Genomic DNA, 23,892 nt, shown 5'->3' with positions numbered 1-23,892 from the left:
TCAAAGAGGAAAAGTTACACACAGGGATATTCCAGGGCGATTGAGCCATAATCCAACCTACAGGCCACCCTAAGATTTGCTGCCCTAATTAAGCTTCGCTTCTCTCAAAATCAATTCCCAGCATTGTTTTCTAAGGAGCTAGATCATCAAAGGCCTCCAAATCCACTAGATGGCAGTAGTGGGTTGATCAACTTGAGAGGGCCTGCCTAGAGAAGCCAGATACCCACAGAGCAGCCAAGCTCTAGGATTTATAATCAAATCCAGAATATCTAAAGACCCCCTCTCCTCTCTTCCATTCCTTGAGCAAGACTCTTACTCTTTTTAATTATTATTTAAGATAATAGCTACTCTGGACGAGGCTATTTATGCAGGACTCTCTGGCAGAAAAGAAATAGAGGCCTGTATATATTAGCTCGGGGAGGCGTTTCTGAGCTGCCCCTTGCTGAGTCAAGATGAACTGGAGGCAGCTGTGAGCTCCTACTGCAAGAAGAATATTGCGCCTTTGCTCCTTCTAAGCCACAGCTCTCCAGGCATTCCAATCAAGGACCTCAGCCAGACCATGAGCCCCAAACCACAGCTTACCACACAACTGTGCTGAGCTCTGAACGAAGCCCTAATATTAATTTATGAAACCACAAAGCGATTACAAAGTTGTGTTCTATTTTTCTTCTGAAAACCCCCTATTGAAGAATGAGTTTGAACCGGAACCAAGCCTACGTACTTCCTAGGACTTTTAAAAAAGATTATTAAAATTTGTCTTTTATTTTACATTGGAGTACTGGCTTAGATGGTAAAGAATCTGCCTGCAATGAGGGAGACCTAGGTTCCATCTATGGATCGAGACGATCCCCTGGAGAAGGGAATGGCTACCCACACCAATATTCTTGCCTGGAGAATTCCATGGACCGACGAGCCTGGTGGGCTATAGTCCATGGGGTCACAAAGAGTCGGACAAGACTGAGCCCCTAACACTTTCACTTTCATAGTTGATTAACAATGTTATGTTAGTTTCAGGTGTAAGGCAAAGTGATTCAAATATACATATATATGTATGTATTCTTATTCAAATTCTTTTCCCATTTAGATTATTACAGAATATTGAGCAGAATTCCCTGTGCTATACTGTAGGTCCTTGTTGGTTATCTATTTTAAATATAGCTGGGTGTACATGTCAATCCTGAACTCCCAATCTATCTCTCCCTCCCGTTATCTTACCTCCCTGGTAATCGTTAAATTCATTCTCCAAGTCTGTGAGTCTGTTTCTGTTTTATAAATAAGTTCATCATTGTTGTTGTTAGTCATTAAGTCTGACTCTGTGACCCCAAGAACTGCAGCACCAGGCTTCCCTGCCCTTCACTATTTTCCAGAGTGTATTCAGGCTCATGTCCATTGAGTCGCTGATGCCATCCAACCAATTCATCCTCTGTCACCTCCTTCTCCTCCTGCCCTCAATCTTTCCCAGGATCAAGGTCTTTTCCAATGAGTCGGTTGTTCGCAGCAGGTGGCCAAAGCTTTAGCTTCAGCATCAGTCCTTCCAATGAATATTCAGGACTGATTTCCTTTAGGATTGACTGGTTTGATCTCCTTGCAGTCCAAGGGACTCTCAAGAGTCTTCTCCAGCAGCACAAGTTGAAAGCATCCATTCTTCGGCCTTCTTTATGGCTTAACTCTTACAACCGTGCATGACTACTGAAAAAGACAAATATCACATATCACTTATATGTGGAAACAAACAAACAAACAAAATGTTACAAATGAACTTACTTATTCCTACAGCTGTTGAACTGGGATTTCAGTATGTTCTCCGACCCTGAGCTGAACAGAATCTATCTTTCGCACACCCAGACTCCTGGTTGAGAACCTTCCTTTAAGCGGAAGCTGCCTCCAACTCTATTGTCGACCTCCATTGTGCAAAGTCTCCTATCAGGGTTTTCTGTCAGTGCCCACAGGCAGCCTTTCATATGGAGATACCCCTGGTTCCTGCAGCAAACTCCTTATTAGGCAGTTTTCTAGTTGGCCACTTCTGTAGCAGCCAGAGAGTCTGGTGGTTGGGTGGGAGATTTATGTAGGACACTTGGCTAAGATATAAACAGTGGTTTAGAGAAAGGGAATCTGCTCTGTGTCAACAGTAATACGAGGCTGGGGGCCTCCAGCAAGCTGCACTGGATGTTTATCCACTGAATCAAGCTACTACATCATCAGGCCCTGGCTGACCAAAGGGGTCCTGGCTGGAGGGCAGCAGGCTCCCTGCCAACTCTTCAGTCTGTTTCCCAATCCAGGGGGGAGGTCTCTTGGCTGCCTATTCCACCTTACTTGGGTAGAGGGGACTTGAGCAGGGACCTCAGAATTTGATTTATTGATAAGAAGTATTTATTTTCAGCTTTCTGGGTCTATCACTCTTTTAGTGGTCATTTTATTTTATCTACACAACACTTTGAGGCATTTAGGGGTGGGTCCAGGTTTTATGAGATCTGAAATTGGTACAACTTACAGGGAGGGGGCTTTAAGAAATAATAACAAACAAGCATAAAATTAGCTATGTGTGACAGTTGCTCAGTCCAGTACAACTCTTTGTAACCCTATGGACTGTAGCCTGCCAGGCTCCTCTGCCCATGAAATCCTCCAGGCAAGAATACTGAAGTGGGTAGCTAGTCCCTTCTCCAGGAATCTTCCTGACCCAGCTGTCAAACCCACCATCTCCTGCATTGGCAGGATTCTTTACTATCTGAGCCACTAAGGAAACCAAAATTAGCTATAAAAGGGAATATTCATTTAGTATGATGCAGAGTTCATCTCTCAAATATAAAATGACTATAGCTTTGGAAAATTCAGGTTTCTTTCTTCTGAGATCTCTTTAGGCAATTTACCAGAAATGTTTACATATGGACACTTCCCACTGGCAACCTGGCTTCCCCTTTCTCCAGGAACAGTGTGCCCTCACTGGGCACCTGACCAGCAGGGAACCAGAAGCTTGACTCAGGTAACTTCCAGATACATTTGTTCTGTAGGTATGTGACGAGCCTTGTTTCACTCTGGTGACTCTGGTAGAAACAGCATGTGACTCAGGCCAGGGCACAGCCCTAACACAGGGAGACTCTGAAATCTGCGAGCGTAACTTTGGGACTACATGCCTCCCACCTGGCTCCAGATCTGTCTGGGACTCGGGGTCTAACTTGAAACCCAATCAGTGGCCACTTTTCATCTGAGCCACAAATCCCACAATCCTCTTTCCTAATCTGGAGACCAAGGAGAAGCCCTAAGGAACGAAGGAGGTGGTCTTTTCTAAAGAGGTGGGCCATTTCAACTTGTTGCAGCTCCTTTCCACAGGATGTTAGTTTCTTTCTTGCCTGTTTACTCCTGCAACCTGAGATCTGCACTTCGTCTTCTGGGCGGGGCTTGTGTGTAGGGTGTGTGGGAGGGGCTGAGTATAGGAGGGGCTGTGTGGGAGGAGCTGTGTGTGGGAGGGGTGTGTGAGAGGGGCTGTATATGGGAGGGGATGTCTGAGGGGTGCTGTTTTGAGGGAGGGCCTGTCTGAGGGAGGGGTTGTGTGTGGGAGGGACTGTGTGTGGGAGGGGCTGTGTGTGCGAGGGGTGTGTGAGAGGGGCTGTATATGGGAGGGGATGTCTGAGGGGCGTTGTTTTGAGGGAGGGGCTGTCTGAGGGAGGGGTTGTGTGTGGGAGAGGCTGTGGGTGGAAGGGGCTGGGGGTGGGAGGGGTGTGTGGGAGGGGCTGTGTGTGGGAAGAGCTGCCTGTGGGAGGGGTGTGTGGAGGAGGGGCTTTCTGAGGGAGGGGCTGTGTAGGAGGGGCTGTGTGTAGGAGGGGCTGTGTGTGGGAGGGGCTGTGTGTGGAAGGGGCTGGGGGTGGGAGGGGTGTGTGTGGGAGGGGCTTTCTGAGGGACGGAGTGTGTGGGAGGGGCTGTGTGTGGGAAGGGCTGTGTGTGGGAGGGGCTGGGGGTGGGAGGGGTGTGTGAGAGGAGCTGTGTAGGAGGGTCCTTGTGTGGGAGGGGTGTGTGAGAGGGGCTGTATATGGGAGGGGATGTCTGAGGGGTGATGTTTTGCGGGAGGGCCTGTCTGAGGGAGGGGTTGTGTGTGGGAGGGGCTGTGTGTGCGAGGGGTGTGTGAGGGGGCTGTATATGGGAGGGGATGTCTGAGGGGCGTTGTTTTGAGGGAGGGGCTGTCTGAGGGAGGGGTTGTGTGTGGGGGGGCTGTCTGAGGGAGGGGTTGTGTGTGGGAGGGGTGTGTGAGGGGGCTGTATATGGGAGGGGATGTCTGAGGTGTGTTGTTTTGAGGGAGGGACTGTCTGAGGGAGGGGTTGTGTGTGGGAGGGGCTGTGTGTGGGAGGGGCTGTGGGTGGAAGGGGCTGGGGGTGGGAGGGGCTGTGTGTGGGAAGAGCTGCCTGTGGGAGGGGTGTGTGGGGGAGGGGCTTTCTGAGGGAGGGGCTGTGTAGGAGGGGCTGTGTGTGGGAGGGGCTGTGTGTGGGAGGGGCTGTCTGGGGGAGGGAGTGTGTGTGGAAGGACCAGTCAGAGGAAGGGACTCTCTGGGGCTGTGTGGGAGGAGCTCTCTGTGGGAGGAGCTGTTGAGGGTGAAGCCTCAGAGAGAGGCTGTGGTGGGGAGGGGCTGTGTGTGGGAAGGACTGTTGAGGGTCCCTGCCTCCATAGTGCCTGCCTCTGAGAGAGGGGTCCCGTGTTAGCTCTGTTTGCCTTGGTTGTGGCCTTCTTCCAGGCTCTTCCCTTGGAGCTTTTCTCTGTCTCTCACCTCTGAGTGCCCTTCCTCTGAACCCTGTCTTCTTACTCCGCCTCCCTCTCCCTATAAAATCTTTCTTTCTGTGCAAGGATCTATTGTTAGTCATTTGTGTCTTAGGATAGAATTTAAGTCATTTGGCTTCTTCCTCCAGGATGAATTGTAAGTCTCCATAAAGGAACAAAAGCTCTAACCCTTCAAAGCAATGGGGGGCCTGGGGAGTAGTCAGGGAGGTAACCTGAGTTGGTGGAGGAGGTGGAGAGATTTCCCAGATATTTGAGGCAGCTTTTATTATTCTTCTTTTTAGTTTGTACAAAAAGAAAATAGATTTAAAATGATTGACCGTCTAGTTGTGAGTCAAGCCCTGGTGCTAGTTGCTTTCAAAAATGTTTTTATTTAATCCTTGTACCACCTCTGTGGGGTAGGTATTATGATACCCATTTCAATGATGACTAAGCTGAATGTGGCCATTTACAGGGTCACACAGAGGCAGAAGAAACTGCTTTCGGTACACAGCTACCTTGTGCCTTGCTGTGCTGTGCCTTCTCACAATTCTCATTTATTCTTACAGTACTTCCCAGTATATAGCTTTAGCTCCGTTTTTCAAAAATGAGAAAACTGAGGCTCAGAACTGTAAGGTGAGATCCCACTCACGTGGGAAATTACTTTGTTGCAATGGTAGCGTCTAAGTACTCTATAGGGTAAGTTATTTCAGAGGATTCATAACAGAAAGACTCATGGACAAAAGGAAGGTGCTCAAAACACACTGTTTCCTTAAACCTATTTAAAACACAAATTGAGAACCAAGGGGAGAGGGCTAGAGGGGACTAACTCACTTAGGATCAAGTCAAACAGGTGAGAGGACCCTACTCCCTAAATGTGTATGTTCCCAATGCATGTGTGTCCCCTCTCTCAGCTGTATCTGCCTTCCCTGCTGATAGTGTGGTTATGAGGATGGGAATTAAGATATGAGCAAGAAGGCCCAGTACACAGGAGGTCCCTTGGGCCAAAGCATGCATTTGCTCTCTGATAGGAGGATCACAAGCGCAAGAACAAGTATGCTTGGCCACAGCTATAGCTTGCCAGTTAACCTTCTGAACAGCCAAGAATGTTATTTGCATTTCTTGCTCTGAGCACATGGGGCCAAAATGTGACCATATGGATGTCAACCAATGTCTTGCTGATTTAGGCATGACCAAGCTGTCAGCCCAGAGGGGGTATATCATAATGTATTCTTTCTACCACTTGCTAGCTATAAGAGACGCTCTTACTTGGTTCATCAGACATTCCATTTATTCTGTATATCTGTAACATGTGTTACAGGTTGCTAACTTATTATCTATAATCACCATATCCTATGAATTCTGCATATGTCTCACAAGCTACTTACCTACTCATATCTGTACTTCACACACTGTATGTGTTTTGCCTGTATCTTGTAAGCAACTTGCTTTCTATCTAGACTAGTTTTAGTTATCTATTGCTGTGCAGCAAATTATCCTAATACATCTTTCTTTCTTTCTTTCTTTCTTTTTTATCCCTCACAGTTTGTGTGGGTCAGGATTTTGGAAGCAGCTTGTCTGGATGGTTCTGGTTCCAGGTGTCTCATGAGGTTTCAATCAAAATGTCAGCTGGGGATGCAAGCATCTAAAAGTTTAACTGAGATGGAGGATCCATCCATGTCAAGATGCAGTTGACATGGCTGGCAAGTTGGTGCTGGCTGATAGCAGGAGGCCCAGTCTATTACCAGATGAACTTCTCCACTGAAACGCTGGAGTAACCTCATGATGTTGCAGCTGTCTTCACCCAAGAAAGAAAATGTCTTTTGTGACCTAGTTTTGGAAGTCATGCACCTTCCATCATTTCTGCAACATTCTATTCATTATATAGGATAGCCCAGCTCAGCATGGGAGGGGATTATGGCAAGGGCCATGGAGCCAGGATCATTGGGGCCGTATTGGGGTCTGGCTTCCTCTGTGAAATATTTATGAATTTCATACATCCGATCATTCACATCATCATTGAGGCTTACTACGCAATAGGAGCAGTAAGAATAAGGTTCACAGCGCCACCTTGCGGGGACTTGGAAGGAGCTCTGGGTCAACACAGAACACGAGGAGGAGGTGTGCTTGGCTCTACCGTGACCTCTACTCAGGGGCGGCAGCTTGTCGAAACTGCCTTCATCCCCCAGGCATGGGAAATATAACTGAACAGGATCTAGAAGAGGTCTTTTAAACTCAAGACTTGAGACGCCATAGTTCTTGCATCCAGGCAAGCACCAACCCCGTAAATTTTGACCACCCGTGGTGATGTTTTCTCACCACTTTTGCTTATGATGTTATCCTGTGTGTTTGTTTTGCTGTCATTTATGGTATTAAATTTGCTTCTAATGAGTGACATTTTGTGGGACATGAGGAAAGATCATTATTGATTCATGTCAGAACTGCTGACGGTAGCCTTTGTCAAAAAAAAAAAAAAAAAGCAAACACAACTGTTTAGCCCATACTGGTACAGAAGTTTTATGGCTAGACACACAGAAAGGTTGTAGTTAAGTTGTGCTTGGCTTTGCTAAGGTCTTTCAGGATTTCTTCTAACTGGTTAAGAAAGTGGAACTATCTTAAATATTATCTTGAGAGTATCCTACAGTTGTTCGAGGCTATCTCATGTTAGTCCATGGCATTTCTTCATGTCTTTGCTGCTAGGGCTCGTCCCTTGGATTGAGAAGTCCCCAATATCACTAGACTGGGATATACATAAAATCAGATTTTCAATTATTCACTACTTTTGAATCTTACTTCCCCCACAAAATTTAATGGAATGAGTCTTTTCAGACCAAGTTCATTTGAAGTCTTACCATTATTACCCTTCAATTTCTAGCATGTTTAGTTAAAAAAGTGCAGTGGATTTTGGAACTTCATGGTTTTCTGGAGATAGTTAATTGATAATTCTTTGTCTGCCTGTCTTTGTTCCCTGATAACATCACTATGAATGGGCAAATCACAGCCGTCAACTCCAGGTATATGTGGCCATTGATTTAGTCAAAACTGTCTATTTCTTTCCCTTCCAACCACTAGTTGGGGATCTCAGCAGTACAGGTTCAGTGTTCATCCCTCTGTCACCAAATGGTGTGATAAGACCATTTTCCTCCTCCCACTCTGTCTCAGGAATTGTCCTGAGATAGCATATCGATGTGTCCTCATTCAGGGATCATTTGCTGATCATCATGAGTTCATCTTCCATGTGACAGAGAGATGGCTTCTCAGGGAATGGCTTCACAGTCAAAGTCCAGGGTTCCAGCTACACTCTCTGGACCCTGAATTGTCAGGACCATAGGCTAAAGTGTCATTGTAGGAGCCCTTTTCCAAATAGATGATTCAGCACCTACTCATACCATTGTTTGACAGTGCATCTTTATTCCTGATCTCAGACTCTTACACAAAACCATCCACCATGTTTCATGCATTCCTGCTATCTTTGAGTGGACACAACAAGAGGTTTAGAGTTGGTGTAGAGGCTGGTACAGTAAGTCCTGTTTTGGTATCTTATTATCCTGACTTCACATTATTTTGAAGCACCGTCCTTTGCAGATAAGTTGGATACATATGCCTTCTCAAATTTCTGGTAGGTTCCTCCCTGTAGAAAAAGTTCCTCCTGAACTTCAATGCAAGCAAACTCCTGCTATTAGTCTTTAGGTACTCTGTTATGGAAAGTCAACTTTTATCTGCTTATAGAACTCTCATTAAAACTGAGCCTTTTATGATGGTCTTTAGGCCCATTTACTTTAGAAAAGCATCAAATCCACATGCACCCCACATTTTAGTATTTTATTCAAGTTATACACTTTTTGGACTAAAATAATCTTGGCCATGCCATGGATGACTATATTTGAGTGAAAGTGGTATATATCTGGGTCATGACATCCTTCCATGGATGTCTTTCATTTCCATGTGGTGGTGGTGAGGTATGCCTTGGCCATGAATGAGGTACCCTCAGGGCGTTGTTAACTATCCCTTGCTTTATGGTTAGATATGACTTTTGCATGGATGAGGAAGACTTTCTGCCTTGGTTCTGGGTAATTCTATGTGATACTCATAACTGATTGGAAAATGAAAGAAACCATGGATTATCCATCCCGGAGAGATTTCTACATAAGAGTGTAAGGACTCTGGTGCCTCATCTAGTTGGGTGGTGTAGAGGCTTTACATATAGTCATTACCATGGTTGCCTACTTGTCTGCTTCCTCCATCTCCTGCTAAATGACTCCTAGACCAAGATAATGGCTTCATTCACTGGCCCTTTCAGTAGGGAGATATTTCCCATTAAGACCAAACTGCTTTGGCAGAGGCAACTGTGGAAACATATTAAGCCTATTGGATAGGGTCTGTATCCAAATCTGTTACGATCGAAACAATCAGGAAAATCCCCTTCCTGGTCATTACTAAAGAATTCTAGCTCCTTGTTATACAGTTGCATTTTCTTTTGCTACTGACAACTAGCAGGCTAGCTGCTGTTGGCCTGTTGACTATATGGAACACTTCATTTTTTGCTTGGGGCAAAAAAATTTATGTTGATTTATTCTGGGTTTGACGTTGCTTTCTGGTTAATTTGTTTATTTGCTGTTAAGGCAGCCCATTCTGCCATTGTTGTTGTTGTTCAGTGGCTCAGTCAGGTCTCTCTTTTTGCAACCACATGGACTGCAGCATGCCAGGCTTTCCTGTCCTTTACCATCTCCCAGAGCTTGCTCAAACTAATGTCCGTTGAGTTGGTGACACCATCCTACCATCTCTTCCTCTGTCATCCCCTTCTCCTCCTGTCTTCTATCTTTCCCAGCATCAGGGTCTTTTCCAATGAGTCAGTTCTTCGCATCAGGTGGCCAAAGTAGGAGCTTCAGCTTCATCTCCAGTCCTTCCAATGAATATTCAGAGTTGATTTCCTTCAGGATTGATGGTTTGATCTCCCTGCTGTCTAAGCGACTCTCAAGAGTCCTCTCTAGCACCACAGTTAGAAAGCATCCATTCTTTAGTGCTCAGCTTTCTCTATGGTCCAACTGTCACATCCATACGTGACCTTCCATACACTCTGCCATTAGACATATGGAATTTCATATAATGGCACCCCACAGAGCCTTCTTTTCCATCTTCAGTGGCAGAGAATTTCATTCAGCTGATGCTTTTGCCGGATCTTGAGTATGAAAGAGAGGCAGTTAGGTGGAATTTCTATTTAGCCTCTACCTCCAGGCAGTCAGCATCACTGAAAAGTAGAATGACCTGAAAGCCAACTGTGCCAACTTCCCAGCCCCCTGTCTTTCTTTCTCTGTACTGTCTTGCCCACTCAGTAGAAGTCCTGAAAGACCACCTCCTTCACAGTCTAGTTTCTTCAGCCATTCATACAAACATGATTTGGGTCAAAGAATAGAAGTTTGGACTTGTTTTTGAGATCTGCTTATTGACCTGCATTAGTATTGATAGCTATGATATACCAATAACCAATTGGCAGGAATATTTTTAGATTTCTAGTTTTTAAAAGCTAGAAATGCCACACTAATTTTCCTGCCATGGTGCCTGGATTAAGCAAAAGAATTCTGCTTCCCCTTTTTGAGGCTATCTTTCTGTTTTCCATTTTATTGAAAGTTCTGTTTCTTGCCTTTGAACCTGAATTTGTATGTACTTATTTTTTTCTACTATTTTTACATTGTTTACTATTCCTATGAGTTCAACAAAGGGGGAGATCTTATCCTGTGCTCAACCTGCCATCATGATCTGATTTCCCCCTTTCAAACTCAATTCTCCTCTCTTTATTGTGTAGATCAATTTACCTCCCCATCCCCTGCCCAGCTCTGAGCCCCTGTTTATATATGCAAAGACTCATTGATGTGCTCTACTAAAGAGTAGGTTGATGTGTTCCAAGTCTCCTCTTTGGCAGCCTGGAATAATTGGCAGAAGCTTTGAAATTTCCATCTTTCCCTTCATCCTCCCCCATTAATCTCAGCCAGGGAAGGGAGCTCTTTAGAGATTTATATCCTCCTTAATATGAATTATGTTTTCTTCTTTAACAGGCAGACGTGGTTGTTTTAACTGATAATTTTTTCTCGATTAGAATTACCAGTAACATTTATGGAGTACTTACGTACCAAGAACTATATTAAGTAGATTACCAGTGCTAGCTCACTTAATTCTTATGACATCCTGAATGCGGGTGCTTCATCTACATAGACAGGTGAGAAAACTGGACTGAGGGAGAATAAACAGTTATCTGTGGTTTCATGGTTATTGAAGCTCAGAGACGGGATTCAAACTCATGATTTTATTTATTTATGTATGACTTTATGGCTTTATTTATTTATTTACCTGGCTGCACCAAGTCTTAGTTGCAGCCTGAGGGATCTTTAGTTGAGGCATGTGGAATCTTTATTTGGGGCATGCAGACTCTTAGTTGCAGCCTGTGGGATCTAGTCCCCCAAAGTGAAAGTGAAAGTGAAGTCGCTCAGTCGTGTCCAACTCTTTGTGATCCCATGGACTGTAGCCTATCAAGCTCCTCGGTCCATGGGATTCTTCAGACATAATACTGGAGTGGGTTGCCATTTCCTTCTCCAGGGGATCTTCCCAACCCAGGGATTGAACCCGGGTCTCCCACATTGGAGGCAGACTCTGTAATCTCTGAGCTGCCAGGGAAGCCCCCTAGTCCCCCAACCAGGGATCAAATCCAGGTCCCTGCATTGGGAGCCTGAAGTCTTAGCCACTGTACCACCAAGGAAGCCCCTGTATCAGTTTAGAGTAAACTTCTTTTGCCAAGACTCTGATAGTAAATATTTTAGGCTTTGCAGGCCATATATGGTCTCTTTCCCATATTCTTTTCTTAATACTTCTTTACAAACATAAAGTTATTCTTAGCTAGAAGGCTATAAATAACATGGTGTGGACTACATTTGAACTGCAGGCCATCGTTTGCCAACTATGTTCAGAGCTTCTGTCTGACCACCCTGGCCAGGAGTGGTGGGCCAGCGGGGCACAATTCCATCATGCTGTGCTCCACAAGCACCGTGAATACCAGGCACACTGCAGCAAGCGATGATTTAGAGGCAGGCAAAGCCTGTGCACGTCAAAGAACTAGAATGTTTCCGCTGGGTTTTTGCCCTTGCTTCCTGAAATGGGAATTAGGACAACAGGCCTGAGGACTGAATTGTTTGTTTGCTTTTTAATCTCCTTGTCCCATTGGTCACAGTGAGCATGCAAGGCCCCAGGTGACAAGAAAGTGAATTCTGTGGCACTTTTCTCCTCTGAGACTGTAGGCAACAATTGCTTGGCTGTTCCTTGTTTCTGAAAGACATTTATCATCAACCTGTTTGGGGAGAAGAGGAAGGGATGGAAAGGATAATAATTAGAGTCAGGGTCTTCATTCCCCCACTGCCCTCCATCAATAGATAATTATTTAACATTTATTATGGAGCATCAGGGAGACCATTTGGTGGGCAGTTAATAGGTTAGAGCTTAGAGATGATAAAGATCTAATGTAAGAGAGACTGACAAGAGGATGAAGTCAACAGACTGTAAGGGTATGAAGCGTATGAAGAACTGGAAGGGACCTAGGCTGATTTTGAGAGGGCCAGCCTGGGTGACTGGGGAAATGGAGACATCAGTAAATAATAGAAGACAGAGCAGAGAATCAGGCTGGGAGGGGGAGTTGTCAAACTCTGTACTGGATGAGTTCCATCTGAGAATACTGCAGTTTTCACATGGAGATGTCAGACCAGCAGTTTGAAACACAGGTTCAGAACTGATGAAACTACTGGACTAAAGAGTTTTGTATTTAGCCCCAGGACAACTTGGACCTATTGGGAAAACAATTGTGCAGAGATGTTTCTTCACAAAAACTCTGTTTAGAAAAATTGTTTTGTAGGAGGAAAAGTTCTTGTGAGGTAATGTTTCCAATGATCCTGGCTGTAATATAATGGGACTGGGAGCTAGGGTCGGGGTAGTGAGACAAGAAAGTGACAGAGGGACTTCCCTGGTGGTCCAGTGATTAAGAATCTGCCTTCCAATGCAGGGGATGCTGCTTTGATCCCTGGTTCCCTGGTTGGGGAACTAAGCATGCTCCACATGCTGTGGGGCAGCTAAGCCCATGTGCCCCAGCTGAAGAAGCCAGTGTGACATAACTACTGAGCCCGTGTGCTCCAGAGTCCACACTCCACAGCAAGAGAAGCCCACATACTGCAGTGAGAAGCCCATGTTTTGCAAAAAAGACCAGTGCAGCAAAAAAAAAAAAAAAAAAAAAGTGACAGAGAGATACAAAAGGTATTTTGCAAAAACTTAGCCAAAAAATACAGACTTTTTCCTTTAAAAATAGTATTTTCCCTAATATTTTATTTGGAAAAATACTAAACCAATCATCGGAAAAATCAATACAAACCATACCCATATTCATATCACATAGAACTGCCAGTTGTTAGTATTTTTTGCCAATGTTTGCTTTCTTTATCTTTCTCTTTTCAGATGAAGGACACTCCTATAATACATAGTCACATTGTAATGATTACACTCAGGACATTTAACAAAGATACCATAGTTTCATATAATATATAACCTATTTTCAAATTTCCATGATCGTCCTAACAAGGACTTTTATAGCTTTTTTTCCCCCAGTATTCAATCAATGGTTTAGCATTGTATTTTCTTTATCACATCTTTTAAAACTTATTTTTTAGAACAGTAGCCCTTTCTCTTTTGGTCTTTTATGACACTGACCTTTTGAAGAATCTGGAGCAGTGACTTTAAAGAATGCCTGCTGATTTGGATCTGTCTGAATGCTTCCTCATGATTAGATTCAAGTTGGTGGGTTTTGGCGGGCATAATATAGGCAGGGCTGCATCTCAAGCAGAGCACATCCAAAACTGCATCAAGTCAACTTGTCCAATGTCTACCGATGTTAGGCTTGAGCTTTTGGTTAAGGTGATGTCTGTCAGATTTCTTCATTGCAAAGGCAACTTTCCCCAGATTTGTTGAATAATGCTTGGGACTCCTTGACTATCCTGATCTCCAAGACCATTCATTTAATATTTTAGGTTACATTGATTATCCTTGCCTGAAGTAAATATTGCATCTGTGGTTGAAAAATGGAGATTTTCTAATCACATAATTCTTTCTACATTTTGCTAGCTGTCATTCTTCTGTTTAAAAGAACTTTCCTTCCTTCAACTTTTGTTTTTAGTATCTTTATGGACTCAAGAATTTTAAAAAGTTCAGCAAGTTCTGTAACTGTCATTATTATTTTTGAAAATTGAAATACAATTTACACATAGTGCAATGTCCAAGTCTTAAATATGCAGTTACAAGAATTTGATAAGCATATATATACTCATGTCATTTACACCCCTACTAAGATGCAGAACATTTCCATCACCACAGTAAGTTTCCTTGTGCCCCATCCTAGTTAATTTCTATAATAACTCCAGATAATCACATCTCTTTGTAACACTAAACTATTCCAGATTTGGCTAAAGAGTCTCTTTAAGCTGTCTCCTAGGTATTTTTGTCATCAGTCCAGTACAGTCGCTCAGTTGTGTCCAATTCTTTGAAACCCCATGAACTGCAGCATGGCAGGCTTTTCTGTCCATCACCAACTCCCGAAGCCTATGCGAACTCATGTCCATCGAGTCAGTGATGCCATCCAGCCAACTCATCTTCTGTCACTCCCTTCTCCTCCTGCCCTCAATCTTTCCAGCACCAGAGTCTTCCAATGAGTCAGTTCTTCACATCAGGTGGCCAAAGTATTGGAGTTTCAGCTTCAGCATCAGTCCGTCCAATGAATATTCAGAGTTGATTTCCTTTAGGATTGACTGGTTTGATCTCCTGGCAGTCCAAGGGGTTTTCAAGAGTCTTCTGCAACACCACAATTCAAAAGCATCAGTTTTTTGGAGCTCAGTTTTTTTTTATGGTCCAACTCTCACATCCATACATGACTACTGGAAAAGCCACAGTTTTCACTAGACAGACCTTTGTCGGCAAAGTAGTGTTTCTGCTTTTTAATATATTGTCTAAGTTTGTCATAACTTTTATTCCAAGGAGCAAGCGTCTTTTAATTTCATGGCTGCAGTCACCATCTGCACTGATTTTGGAGCCCAAGAAAATAAAGTCTGTCACTGTTTCCATTGTTTCCTCACCTATTTGTCATGAAGTGATGGGACTGGATGCCATGATCTTTGTTTTCTGAATGTTGAGCTTTAAGCCAACTTTTTCACTCTCCTTTCACTTTCATCACTCTTCTTTCTCCTTTCACTTTCATCAAGAAGCTCTGTAGTTCTTCTTTGCTTTCTGCCACAAGGATGGTGTCATCTGCATATCTGAGGTTATTGATATTTCTCTCAGCAATATTGATTCCAGCTTGTGCTTCATCCAGCCTGGCATTTTATATGATGTACTCTGTATATAAGTTAAATAAACAGAGTGACAATACTCATTGACATATTCCTTTCCCAATTTGGAACCAGTCTGTTGTTCCATGTCCAGTTCTACCTGTTGCTTCTTGACCTGCATACAGATTTCTCAGGAGGCATAAGGTGGCCTGGTATTCCCATTTCTTTAAGAATTAAAATTTTCCACAGTTTGTTGTGATCCACACAGTCAAAGGCTTTGGTGTAGTCAATAAAGCTGAAGTAGATGTTTTTCTGGAATTCTCTTGGTTTCTCTATAATTCAGCGGATGTTGACAAATTGATCTCTGGTTCCTCTGCCTTTTCTAAATCCAGCTTGAACACCTGGAAGTTTTCAGTTCACAGACTGTTGAAGCCTGGTTTGGAAAATTTTGAGCATTACTTTGCTAGCATGTGAGATGAGTGCAATTATGCAGTAGTTTGAACATTCTTCGGCATTGCCTCTCTTTGGGACTGAAATGAAAACTGACCTTTTCCAGTCCTGTGGCTTACTGCTGAGTTTTCCAAAACTGCTGGCATGTTGAGTGCAGCACTTTCACAGCATCATGTTTTAGGATTTGAAATAGCTCAACTGGAATTCCATCACCTCCACTAGCTTTGTTCATGTGATGCTTCCTAAGGCCCACTTGATTTCGCTTTCTAAGATGTCTGGCTCTAGGTAAGCGTTCACACCATCGTGGTTATCTGGGTCATGAAGATCTTTTTTGTATAATTCTGTGTATTCTTGCCACCTCTTCTTAATATCTTCTGCTTCTGTTAGGTCCACACCATTTCTTTCTTTTATTGTGCCCATCTTTGTGTGAAATGTTCCCTTGGTATCTCTAATTTTCTTGAAGAGATCTCTACTCTCTCCCATTCCATTGTTTTCCTCTATTTCTTTGCATTGATCACTGAGGAAGGCTTTCTTATCTCTCCTTGCTAATCTTTGGAACTCTGTATTCAGATGGTTATATCTTCCTTTTTCTCCATTGCCTTTAGCTTCTCTTCTTTTCTCAGCTATTTGCAAGGCCTCCTCAGACAACAACCATTTTGCCTTTTTGCATTTCTTTTTCTTGGGGATGGTCTTGATCACTGTCTCCTGTACAATGTCATGAACCTCTGTCCATCGTCCTTCAGGCGCTCTGTTTATCAGATCTAATCCCTGGAATCTATTTGTCACCTCCACTGCATAATCGTAAGGGATTTGATTTAGGATATGAACTTTTGTCATACTCCCATCAGTTTTTGGTTCATTCTTGCTCTCCAGAACAATAAGATGCTCTAGACCACTGGAACCAGGTGTTTCTTTAAGAAGCATGTATTTTGTGTGCTTGTGTATCGATGGCATTTAGAATCCAGATTTAGTTGCTGTGTATATATATTAGTTTCCTAGGGCTGCTGTAGCAAGATACCATAAGCTGGGTGGCTTAAAACAACAGAATTTTAGGCCTTCCTTGGTGATCCAGTGGTTGACAATCCTACTGTTAATGCAGGGGACACAGGTTTAATCCCTGGTCCAGGAAGATCCCACATAACTCAGGGCAACTAAGCCCATGTACCACAGCTACTGAGCCCTTGCACCCTAGAACCTGTTCTCTGCAACAAGAGGAGGCACCGCAGCGAGAAGCCCAGGAGCTGCAACTACAGAGTCGCCCCTGCTCACCGCAACCAGGGAAAGCCCTCGAGCAGCAGTGAAGATCCAGTGCAGTCATAAATACAGAAGGAAATCAGTATGTTACAGAAACACACAACAGAAGCTTATTGTCTCCCGGGTCTGGAGGCTTGAAGTGTGATATCAAAGTGTCCACAGTCATGCTCTCCCTGCAGGCTCTAAGGAAGACTTCTTTGCTGCCTCTTCCTACCTCCTGGTGCTCGTCAGCTATCTGTCCTTGGTGTTCCTTGACTTGTGGCTGCCTTGCTTTAATATGAGGAGGAATTGTAGGACTACCATCCATGGGGTCGCAAAGAGTTGGACATGACTGAGCTGCTGAGTGTACACATGTACACATGTACACTTTAATATGTCTGTTTACGCAGGACTGTCTCCCCTCTGTGTGCCTGTATGTCTTCACATGGCTATCTTCTTATAAGGCCACCAGTCTTGAATATAAGGGTTCACCCTAATCTAGTAAGCTCTCATCTTAGTGACTACATCTGCCAAGACCCTCCTTCCAAATTAGATGACATTTACAGGTATCTTGGGTTAGGACTTCAATATATTTTTCTAGGGGACACAACTCAAATTACAATACTTATGCTTACTGAGAGTAAGATGTCATTTTTCTGGGTCATTTCAGTGAACAGAGCTAGGTTGAAATCTCTCTCTCTCTCTCTCTCTCTCTCTCTCTCTCTATATATATATATATATATATATATATACACACACATATGTAATTATCAGTTTCCCAGGTGGTGGCTTGGTGATAAAGAATCCCCCTGCTAATGCAGGAAATGCAGGTTCCATCACTGGATCAGGAAGATACTCTGGGGTAGGAAATGGCAACCCACTCCAGTATTCTGTCTGGAGAATCCCATGAACAGAGGAGCCAAGAGGATTATGTCAATAGGGCTGCAAAGAGTCGGACATGACTGAGCAGGCACAGCATGCATAATTATACTGTATACTCAATTTCAGTGCCACGGGATTCTCCCTTTCCTCTTGCTTATCCTGTATTTGTATCATGAACCCTGGCAAGTAGGATTTGTCTACTTGTATGATACAAACAAAATAGTGTCAGAATTCAAAGTCAACACCATTGACAACAGTCTAAAGTTCAAGATTTTGTTGCAGTTTCATTTGTCCTTAGAATATGTTTCATTAAGGTTATTCAGACAATGTATTGTATTAAAAAATTACTTGAATTACTTTTTTGTATGTGGTTATTTTAATATTTTGATGTCAATTAGGGCTTTAGTTTTGTGTGTATTCAACTTTAGGTTTTTAATTGATTTAGCTTGTGTTTTGAATATGCGAATCCACTTCTTTCTTCCTTGTTGATTTAACTTATTTTTAAAAATACATAAAATGTTAACTTCTTAAAACTATATAAAAATCATATTCAGAATTCTCCCTCCCCTCCCTAGTTCTTTTACTACATTCTGACTCACTCCTGTTTAGGTTAACTAAAATTATTATTTTCTGGATCAATTTCCTGTGTTTTATTTTGTAAAAATTAAAAAGCATATAAATATGCACATGTATGCAAGTATGTATTTTTTCTTATCTCTCTTTATTTCTTACACAAAAGTCAGTGTATTGTAAAAAGTCTAATGCATCTTGCTATTTTTTTTTTTAGTTTACATCAATCATTCAATAGCAGTTCAAAGACACCTTCCTTACTTCTTATAGCTGTAGAGTTCTCTATTGTGTGGTTTGTCATTTATTTAATCAGCCTCTTGTGGATGAGTGTTTAGATCATTTCCAATCATTATTATTGCAAATAGTACAACAAAGAAAAGCCTTGTGGTTGTTTTCATCATGTAATTGTTGGAGAGGTATCTTTAGCATCAACTTTTGAAAATGGGACTGCTAAGCCAGAGGGCAGAAATGTTTGTAGCTGAATCAGGTATTGCCCAAGTCCTCTCCATTGGAGTTGTACCATTTTTTCATCCCTACCAATAACATGAAAGTGCAAACAGACTGGCTGTCAAGATTTTGATACTATTGCTAATTTTTTTATGTGAGAAAACAGTTAATTTGCCTTTCTTCATTAAGAATAAAGTAGAACATCTTTTAATATTTTTGTGTATGTGAATAAATTTGTTTGAGTGTGAGTGAAAGTCACCCAGCCCTGTATGACTCTTTGCAAACTCATGGACTGTAGCCCTCTAGGCTCCTGTCCGTGGGGATTCTCCAGGCAAGAATACTGGAGTGGGTTGCCGTACCCTCCTCCAGGGGATCTTCTCAACCCAGGGACCGAACCCAGGTCTCCCTCATTGCAGGCAGATTCTTTACCAACTGCGCTTCAGGGGAAGCCCCAATTTATTTTAAATTGAAATATAGCTAATTTATAATGTTGCTTTCAGGTGTTTAGCAAAGTGGTTCAGTTGTACATATACATATACCTGAATACATATATATATTCCTTTTCAGATCCTTTCCATTATAGGTTATTACAAGGTATTGAATATATTGCCCTCTGCTATACAGTGGTTCCTTGTTATTTAACTGTTTTATATATAGTAGTAGAATATCTTTTGATATCTTTAGGAGACATTGTATGTTTTTTGTTGAACTGTTCGTTTACAACTTTTAATAATTTTATTCTCAATATCATTGTATTAGAGATATTAGGCTCTTATCATTGTACACGTTGTAATTTTTTTCCCCAAATTTCTTGTTTGTCATTAGATATATATATTTTTTTATCATTGGAAAGATTTTTTAAATGTAGCTAAATAATGAGTTTATTTTTTTAAATTGTTGCTAGATATCCAATCACAGTTAGAAAGACTTTTCCCGTGTCTAGTTCTTGCATTGTTCCATCTCTTACATCCAGCTCTTTTGTGCATTTGGAGTTTATTTTGCTAATGATATGAGGAAAGAATCCAATTTTATCATTTTCTGAGAGGTGCTTCAGTTTCTTTAATGCCGTTTGTTAAAAAGTCCATTTTTTTCTTGGTGGTTTAAAACATCAGCTTTCAGTTCAGTATCAGTTCAGTCGTTCAGTCGTGTCCAGCTTTATAATATAAAATACTAAACTTCCTTGTGTACTTGGACTATCTCTGAAGTTTCTATTCAGATTACTGGTCTGAATTTTACTTTGTCTGATATTAGAATCAGAACCTTTCTTTCTTATTGTATCCATTTTCCTCTATAACTCACCCATCAATTTATTTTTGGCATTTTTGATTCATTTAATTTTACATGTCTTTTGTATTCATCACATAATTGGGCTTTGCACTTGGAGCCAACCTGAAAATTTCTTTATTTTAGTAGATACATTAAGTGCATTTATATTTATTAATGTGACTCAGAGGTTTGGCTCCAACTTAGATATTTTTTTGTTATACTTACTATAAGCATTATGTTGTATTTACTGTGTTTCTTTCTGTTATCTATTCTTTGCTTTTTCCTTTCTCTATTTCTCTCAGAATTAAGAATTTTAACAGCTGTTCCAGTACTTTATACTTTGTATAGCACCCATGCCCCTTTTTATCTCAGGGATTTACTATTTTGTCGTCAAGTTTAAACGTAAATTTTGACTCCTCTCTACTGCCTTTGTGGCAATCAGTAACTGTTTTCTTCTTCTTCTTTATCTCTTATTTCCTCAGTATTTTAAAAATTTGAATTATATATATATATATATATATATATATATTTATTTATTTATAGAACATTAAGCATTTGCATTATGGTCTTCTATTCTATTCACTATAGCGAGGTGGCGCTAGTGGTAAAGAATCCTCCTGCCAATACAGAAGGCATAAGAGATGCTGATTGGATACCTGGGTCAGGAAGATCTCCTGGAGAAGGGAATGGCTACCCATTTCAGTATTCTTGCCTGCAGAATCTCATGGACAGAGAAGCCGGGTGGGCTACAGTCCATAGGGTCACAAAGAAACTTAGCATGAACACACACACTCCATTCTCAATTCAGTTCAGTTCGGTCGCTCAGTCATGTCCGACTCTTTGCGACCCCATGAACCGCAGCACGCTAAGTCTCTCAGTCCATCACCAGCATCTGGAGTCCACCCAAACCCATGTCCATCGAGTCGGTGATGCCATCCAACCATCTCATCCTCTGTCGTCCCCTTCTCCTCCTGCCCTCAGTCTTTCCCAGCATCAGGGTCTTTTCAGATGAGCCAGCTCTTCGCATCAGGTGGCCAAAGTATTGGAGTTTCAGCTTCAACATCAGTCCTTCCAATGAACACCCAGGACTGACCTCCTTTAGGAGGGACTGGTTGGATCTCCTTGCAGTCCAAGGGACTCTCAAGAGTCTTCTCCAACATCACAGTTCAAAAGCATCAATTCTTTGGCACTCAGCTTTCTTTATAGTCCAACTCTCACATCCATACATAACCACTGGAAAAACCATAGCCTTGACTAGACGGACCTTTGTTGGCAAAGTAATGTCTTTGCTTTTTAACATGCTGTCTAGGTTGGTCATAACTTTCCTTCCAACGAGTAAGCATCTTTTAATTTCATTGCAGCAATCACCATCTGCAGTGATTTTGGAGCCCAGAAAAATAAAGTCAACCACTGTTTCCCCATCTATTTTCCCAATTAAACATACTTGCTACTTTAATTCCTTTCTTGAAGTTCCCCAGACATCTCATCTCAGTTAGATGAAGTTTGACTTCTAATAGACTCCTCAGAAAGGGTTTCTGAATACAGTTTTCCCTCCATTTTTGCATGTTTGAAAGTGAAAGTCACTCAATCAGGTCAAACTCTTTGTGACCCCATGGACTATATAGTCCATGGAATTCTCCAGGCCAGAATACCAGAGTGGGTAACCTTTCCTTTCTCCATGAAATCTTCCCAACCCAGGGATTGAACCCAGGTCTCCCACATTGCAAGCAAATTCTTTACCAGCTGAGCCACCATGGAAGCCCAAGAATGCTGGAGTGGGTAGCCTAACCCTTCTCCAGTGGATCTTCCCAATCCAGGAATCCAACTGGGGTCTTTTGCATTACAGGCAGATTCTTTACCAACTGAACTATCAGGGAAGTCTTGGTATGTTCAAAACTTTTCTTTTAGCTTTAGTATTTGAAGGACGGGTTGGCTGGATATAAAATTCTTTGCTCACACTCTGTTCTGGAGTATTTTACAAACGCTGTTCCATTGTTGGTAGAAATTGAGAAGCCTAACTTCAAATCTTTCCTTCAAATATCAAGGTTAGATGAAAGATAAGTCGAGTCAAGAGATGGCTGACTCAAACATTCCAGTCAATTTTCCAGGCACATGTTTGGGCATTTCAATACACAAATCCTAGTCTTTTATTTCTAAAAAGTTTTCTTGAATGATAGGCTTAAATATTATTTCTGTTCTATTTTTCTCTCCCTTACAGATTCCAGTTATATATGTTGGACTATCTTTATTGTCTTCTATGGTAATCACGTTTTCCCTAATTATTTTTTGAACACCTTCTTTTCATCATTATTTTTTTGACTGTTTTGTGTCTTTCTTTAATGTTTCTTATTATATTTTTAGCTGAATGTGTCCTCTCTTGGGTCCTTTATAATTTAGTTTTTATTTCTAAGATAATTTTGTCTTTTTCTTCAATTAGTTTTCTAAGTTTAGTGAACACTTGTTTCACATCTTTCTGGTTTTGGTCTATTTCTGTTTTCAGGCTTTTAATCTTCAATTTGAATTGTTTTTTATGTGCAAATGCCTGTTTGGGGATATTTAATCCAGATTGAAATGTTGCAGTATAATTTTCTTCTGCTTCTTGGTTGGATTTGGGGGTAAATTTTCACCAACTGAAAGATTTTAAAATCTCATTTTTATTTTTCTTTTGGTAATAACTTTGTATGGATATCCTCTGTAATTTTCTGTTTACTTTGAAATATTTATTTTCCCAGACTGGCCATAAGAGTTGTACGAAGACAGGGATGAAGGTTTACCAAAATTATTTTTGGGGCAGTCTTACCTGAACTTTATTAGTTCAAGAGTACCCTCCTGTTGAGATATAAAATGCCAATCTGTTGCATGGTGCCTGAGACAGGAGAGGGGTTAGAGTGCCTTCTAAGTTGGTTATTTTCTTTTGTTTCAGTAGAATTATTAATATCCATCTCCTGTTCCTTCTTTCCCATTGCTATTAAGCCTCCAAATGATGCTCCTTGGAAGTCTTTCTCTCCTTCAGAACTCAGAAGTAGCCCCTCCTCAAGACTGCTATCTTTGGACCCTTGCATCTTCGAGCCTTTCCAATTGATGTCCCAGTATCCAGGGCTCAGCATTAGTCTCTAACATTGTCTCAACATTTCTCCACTCTAGAGGTGCTTTCTTTTTCTAGTTCCTGCACCCTCTTCCCCTCCCTCACCTGCTGTTTCTCTCCCTTCTCTGGCATGCATTCTCTAGATGACTCTGTTGGTTTGGTTTATTTCCTGACTTATGAGTGATTTTAATTTCAAAGTAATCTTGGCTTCCTACTTATGGTATAGCTGGGTTATGAATGAATTTGCTCTTCTGTTGATTCTTTTAGGATGTATGTATTGATTTGGATTTAAGTACCTACTTTTATCCTACTGGAGCTTAGAGTCCTCAGAAGCTTTTAATTTGAAATAAATGTTAGAGATTATTTATTCCAAACCCATCTATTTACAAATGATGAACTTAATCACATTGACTGCAAACATTCCCCTCAGGGTTACACAGGAGCAGAGCCAAGACTACAGCCATTCTTCCTTCTCATCCTTTAACAATAAAATACTTCTTCAGAGCAGTTAAATTGCACTATGGGGAGAAATCCCCAAAGTCATAAGTCTCAGGGGTTCCCACACACTTATTTGTATCCCAAGAGGCTACACAAAATAGTCGCTGCTCTTCTGAGTTGCTTGAAATTACAACAAATGTCCAAAGAAATGTTTCTGATCCAAGAGGAATTTGTCTTCATCTTATCTCTCTATGGGTAGGAAAGGTAGAGATTCTTAGGGGTCTGATTGAGCCTAGAGGCTTATTTGCATGTAGGAAGTTAAGAGAAGAAACAAAAACACAAAATGGTCTCCTCTCCTTTCTCCAGAATCCTTCAGGATTGTTTTACTACCGATTTTTCATTTGTTTCTCTAGCAAAGAAACCACAGAGGTAGAA

Source organism: Odocoileus virginianus, chromosome 10 (genome assembly GCF_023699985.2).
Source record: "Odocoileus virginianus isolate 20LAN1187 ecotype Illinois chromosome 10, Ovbor_1.2, whole genome shotgun sequence".
Lineage (NCBI taxonomy): Eukaryota > Metazoa > Chordata > Mammalia > Artiodactyla > Cervidae > Odocoileus > Odocoileus virginianus.
This window is presented reverse-complemented; position numbering follows the sequence as displayed.